Below are 6,125 nucleotides of genomic sequence, written 5' to 3' on the forward strand. Positions count from 1 at the left end.
GCTAGTGCAGACAGTGGGTTTTCAAAACAAAGCCTTGCAGTCTTTTATATAAACACCTCTAATAAAGTGAAGCAGTCATAGTTGGGAAGTAAAAATGTCTTTGCTGGGACTATGAGGTTCCAAGTACCTATGGTCTGCAGCACAGTGTAAAATTGCTATGAAGTCATGGATTTGTTAGAATAAATGTTGTTTTCTATCCAAACCTCCAGTGACATTATAACAAAGTTTTACTGTTCCTGCAGTCACTTTGCACTAAAATACTTAGAACGGTGAAGAAAGGGAGAACTGAGGAGAAGAGGACAAGTAGGGAACTGCAGAGGTGCTGTGTAAGTTCATTTTTGGTGGCAGAGAAAACGAAATTCAATTCAATGGCAGGACAAAGTGGGAAAAATGCAGATTGAAATGTAAACTCTAAAGATCCGCCTCAGCCTTGAGTGCACTAGTAGGCTTTAATTCCCCCAGCCAGGGCCTCCACACAACACTGCCCACAGACTCAGAAGCCCCATTTAAGCTCAGGCCTGGGCACACACTCTTTGCATGTGAGGTACATCACAGGTGCACTTTGTCCCAGACCTACACCTGAATTGTTGCTTGACTTTCCCAGGCTGACTTTCAACTCGACTTGTTATTTTGCTTTTGCTGTTGGTCATCACTAGTGTATCAATAGGACCTGTTATTGTCACCACCCTGCTGTGCTTTCCTGGTTCAGGTGCTGTATGAATTTGCCCTGTCAGTAAAGTCATTGCCTTGTTTCTGTTCTGACCATCCTTGGCTTCTTCCTCTCTGGGAGAGTAACTGGCTCTCACTGCAATACAGAAGGGGGAGCTCTCTTTGGGGAATGCATCCTCGTGGAGAACCTATAAAGGAGTGCTACATATCCAAGAAGAGGAAGGAAAAGAACTGTGTTTCCCACTCTATTTCACCTCTTTCAATACCTATTTAGAGAAAGAGAGATCTTCCTTGGAAGGATGTGAAATGCATTTCATGAATTTCTGAAAGGAAGGCAAAGGCAATTGTAGACTCTTAAAGTCTGCATATTGCTGGCAGTCATGCAAAAAAGCTGCTGGCAAACTGCATGGGAAAGAAAGCAGTAACTACATGCCAAGAAGTAAAAATAAAAATAATGATGTTTTAGACTTACTCAGTTTCCATAGTATCAGAAATTTTAGCCAACAAGACATCATTACGTACCTGATGTAGGATCTCCAGTTGCTTATCAGCTCTTTTACCCAGCCCCTGTCATTCTGTAATTACCTACACCTAAACAAAACTTACAATAAAAACCCTAACCCCCCCCAATTACACACACACACACCCCTGATTTGAGGTCCATTGCTGTCACAGAAGGATGTGAATAGTCAGGAAGATGTCAAAAACTGAATCTGCACAAAGAACTTAAGTTTAACTAAAATCTAAAGGACACCACATACAATCTGGGAAGGAGTCTTGAACTTGACAGTACTCATAGTGCTGCAGCTATATTGTTATGTTGAACAGGCTGACCTTAAGTGAGCATTAGGAGATCCTCATAGCTTATTATAAATGAGCGAAAATAAAACCCAGAAGATGGAAGTGGTAAGAGAGCTCCAGCTCTTCCAGCTCAAGCAGAGGCTTTACTTTTGTAAGTGATGGTAGAATAGAAACGGAGAAAAATTCAGATCACCTCTTAAGACCAAAAAAGAAAACAAAAAAGATATTGCTTGTGTCATGTGGCACAAGTCAGGCCAGTAGAATTCTCTTCCCATGAGATGTGAAATGGCTGCACAACTACTCTGAAATAGTTTTTATAGCATCTGGGAGCTGTTCTGAGGCTTACTTGCCTGAGGGTTGTCGCTTGGTCTGTGGATCTCCACTGGCATGGAAATACTGGTCATGTCTCTCCTGGCCTGTCCTGATTCCAAACATCCTTTTCTACATTAAAGTGACACTTTGTTCCATTCCATTTATTTTGTAAAAGCCAAAAGCTCTGACCAGGATGTAGGATTCTTTATTTCTATCCTTCTCAGATCTTAGCACACAGCCCACAGGAAAGAAAGAGCTGAAATTACTTGTTTGCTTCTTTTATTAATAATAAAGAAGTTCACAGCTGTTGATCTGTCAGTCATTTTTAAATGTCAACTTACATCTGAGGTTACTAAAAATGCAGTATCTGAGTGAGATTCAAAATAAAAAATAAAAGATGTTTAACAGACAGTCCTGATGTATTCCCAGACACCTTAAAGAAGCTTTTTTCCTCTCTCCCCAGACTATTTTCCTTCATTGCTGTTCTCACTGTCACATGGCATTACAAACATAAATCACATTTCCTTTTCCACAGAAGCTAAAGAAGCTTGGTTGAGAAGATACAGCTTCTAAACCCAGCACTTCCAAGATGTACACAGTCTATTAAGAGTGCATGTATTCAAAGCAAGGACTAAGGTAAATGGCAATCACAGGGAGACCCTTCTGCTCCTGGTTAGGGCCCACTTTTCCTACAAAGATAAATAATCCAAAATTTATTGGCCTCTTTATGATTGTTCTGATTGATATTTATTGCAAGAGAATATTGCACTGAGTGCACACTTTGTTAAGCACTACAATTTAGATTATAATGTAGAAAACTAAGAATTAAATAGCCAAGATGCGTATGTTTCAAACAAGCATACTGGAATGATGTTCTAGCACGTTCTGTCCCCTGCAGCCAAATTAACTGGTGTTTTGAAATAATGAAGGTTCCTGGTAATTCCTGTGTAAATTCTTAACTACTTCTACAAAACGTCTGAAACATGGATCAACTATAAAGGTGCTGCACTGAGGTCTCCAATTCATGTTTACATGCCAGGAATATAAACTTTTTTCTTGAATGGGCTCACAGTAGATTTGTCACTCTGCTCAGTTCGTCTCAAACTGAGAAACTTGTCCATGCAGTTTCTCATGAGCTGAGGTCATTGTGAGGTTTAGGACTTACCACAAAATTGTCTGGGTTTGTGCTTTCAATTTACTGTATAGTGATTTTAGTACTTTAATATCAGACTATCTCAGTACAGTTGCAAGCATTCCCACTCTAATAATTCCACCAGCCGTATATTGCCTTTTCCTATTTCTCATAAAATGATTACATTTACATGCTACCAGTTCATTAACAGCACTCACAATAGGAACAGATTAGGGGGATAAATTGATACAACTAATGAAATGACAATGAAATCATTCCCTCAAAGCACTGCATTTTTAGCAAAGTTTTGTTCTGTGCTGAGACAAAACCACAGCTGTCAAAAATACGGCATCTAAACCCCTTCACAAATTTAAAAATACCATCTGCAGGCAATGCAGTGCAGATAAACAGATGTCGAGGAAGTACAAAGCCCAGAGAAAATGGCTTGACAGTTTTAAGGTTAATATGTCTGAAAAAAAAAACCACATATGTTTCTCTGATGAAGAGACTGCGAAATGTAACAATTGCTAATGTTTATAAATAGCTACTGAATGCAAATACACAGTTAATACCTGCATTTCGTATTGTTTTGAGTTTCCTTAAGATCATTAAGTAGATCAATTAGAGAAGACTACAAGTTCAGCATCTTTCTGTGTAGCATTAGTTGTTTAGTTTAACTGGAGAAGGTCTCTATACTATCTTTAATCTGCTTGTGGGTTTTTTCTTCCCCTGTCCAAGAACTCCTCTCATTAAAGTGAACTCTTCTGAAATATGCAACACTGGCTAGTTTAGTCCCACTTACTAATGGTCTTGGATTGATTCTTAATTAGTTGCAATTTTGGTCAGAATCCCATTACAATAGCTGAGTTCTCCAACAGGAAAAAAGGAAAAGTCTGGTGTTCTGCTGTGAACTGCTGAGACTGGGGGTGAGCTTGCACCCACAATGGCAGCTTTGCAAAATGCAGTGAGATTCAAATCACGCTCTGTGTCCTGGTTTGAACACAAACCTTTGTATGGTAATTTATCCTCCATCTATTAAATATGAAGAAGAAAGGCATCCAGATGCTGTTAGAAAAACTGCATTCTTCCAGTACTCTTCTAGTCTATTCTTAAGGAAAAAGGATAGTAATTCAGAAGCGTATGAAGCCTTTTCAATAAATCACTGTTTTTTTTCCTGTACAATTTTATTTGCTGTATATTTTCTAACCTTCTGTTTATGTTCTAGAAAGCCTCTGGGAAGCTAAAGATTATATTTTCATGCTTTTTTTTTTTTTTTTTCAAATGAATGAGTATTTGGTATGAACTGAAGCATATTTTTGTTCACGAAGGGAATCAGTGTCATTGTGCAGCTATTGCTTTATGATTTGAGTTTAATTATAGGAAAGTGAGGTATCAAGAAAACATGCTCTTCTAAAGCACTATCTGGAGCAAGTGTCCCTGTTGTTAGGGGACAGTGATGTCACGTGAGCAGCTTTTGTATTCAGCAGTAATAATTCACTGCCTGCATGGGGGGATTGATCCCAGCTATGGTATCCCCAAAGGAGCCTCCACTAGGAATAGGCTCACATACTTTGATCTGTAGATTAACATGAGCAGGATCACAAGCCTTTGTCTCTTGTAAACATTGTATGTCCCTAAATTTGTATCCAGCAAAAGGCTGAGTCTTGTGTTTATTTGGGTAATGAATTGCAGTAATTAATGCACACATTGATTCCTCTACTGACTCTCCCCTAAAGGCCATTTCCATTTTTAATTTATAGAAAATGCATACGATTCCTTTAATCAGAGCATAGCATGCAATCTAAAACAAGCACTCACATAAAAAATATAGTAAGTGGAAGCGAGATTACTGAGCAGAATAAAGGTAGGAATTTAGGTACAAGGAAGTTGTATTTAGCATTGTATCAAAAGACAGCTACATAGCAATAAATGTGAGAATATGCATTTGGATTTTCAGGGCAGGTACAACCCTATAATCAGAGAAGCACAAATCCTACATTTTCATTGAACAGATTTTCACTTACTTCAGTAAGGGCTCAGTTTGGTCCTTAATGTATGAATGTATATTTCTGTCATATATTTCTATTACAAGGATGTTTTGATGCTGTCTTTCTTTCAGCCTTTTATAGCTTTTGCATTAAAAAAGACTCTACCATTTATTATACATTCTTGGGCAGGAAGATCAAAAAAAAACAAAGTGTGCTTCCTTTCTGAATAATGAATATTTCTTATTTTCTAAGTGCCAAAAATGTACTCAGCATTGTGCAAGGTGTGAAATGCAAACAGCCTTTCCCTGTCAGTCCTTCAGCCCAAAAGCAGTTTCTAGCATTCCAGACATTATCCTCATCTTAAACTGGACCATTCACAAATAACATAGCTTCAGAACAAAGCAAAACTAAAGTGCAAACCAAATGACACAGTTTAGAAATAAAATTAAAAAAAAAACCCAACAAAATAAATTATATCACAATTTTTGTTTCATTCCTGCAGTACTTTCAGTCACTAAGATTATCTGTTTTCCTTACGTGGGAAATGTCTACCTTGCATACATAAAATTTCCATATACATATTGAAATGTGTGTAAAATATGCCTGGGGAAGTATGAAAATACAGCATTATGAATACACAGCAAGGCAGATGAGGCTGTGCTGAGGAATGCAATCTAATATTTTTCTGAAGTGTACAGGTAATATAAATTAGAAAATACCCCATGGTATGTATGCAGCATAAAGGACACAAAAAAGAAAGACGGATTTGGAAGCACATACAAACTAAAGGAATACCTGATTAACCTTTCACTGACTCCTGGGCCACGTGATGCAAAGCTTGCCTTCCTCCTAGAGTGATGGCTTTAGAAGAAGATGTTAAATTTAACCTCTGGCGCAATGATAAATTGACAATAAAAAATTCAATGGCTTGGTAATTACCAATCACTTTGGACATCGGCAACATTTTTCAGTTCTGTCAGTGCTCATTGGCACAAAAGCTTCAGCTGAAATTCTCTTGATCTCCCTCTTTTTAACTTTGTTTTCATGATGCAGATTAAATCTGCCACCCTATTACTGATTCATTTTCCTAATTTTTCATGTCTGCACCATGCCCCAGCTGCACTAGGCTGATAATTGTGGAGCCCAGCCCTGATGATTAACATCAGAAGAATTAATTATGCCTGCCATTAAAATTCCAGGTTGCACATGGTGATCAAGAAAAA

General features: G+C 38.0%; 1 long non-coding RNA gene across 1 annotated transcript; it reads right to left on the reverse strand.

The window, feature by feature from the left end:
* Window positions 1-2,044: 2,044 nt before the first annotated feature.
* Window positions 2,045-5,747, reverse strand: LOC133266773 (uncharacterized). Its single transcript, XR_009742514.1, has 2 exons — window positions 5,698-5,747; window positions 2,045-3,946 (listed from the first exon to the last, which is right to left on the reverse strand). It is a non-coding gene; the product is annotated as an uncharacterized LOC133266773 (long non-coding RNA).
* Between the last annotated feature and the right edge of the window lie 378 nt (window positions 5,748-6,125).

Source organism: Pezoporus flaviventris, unplaced genomic scaffold (genome assembly GCF_033815535.1).
Source record: "Pezoporus flaviventris isolate CSIRO_AGI_PZ_B2104156 unplaced genomic scaffold, CSIRO_AGI_Pfla_v1 ptg000001l, whole genome shotgun sequence".
NCBI classification, from domain to species: domain Eukaryota; kingdom Metazoa; phylum Chordata; class Aves; order Psittaciformes; family Psittacidae; genus Pezoporus; species Pezoporus flaviventris.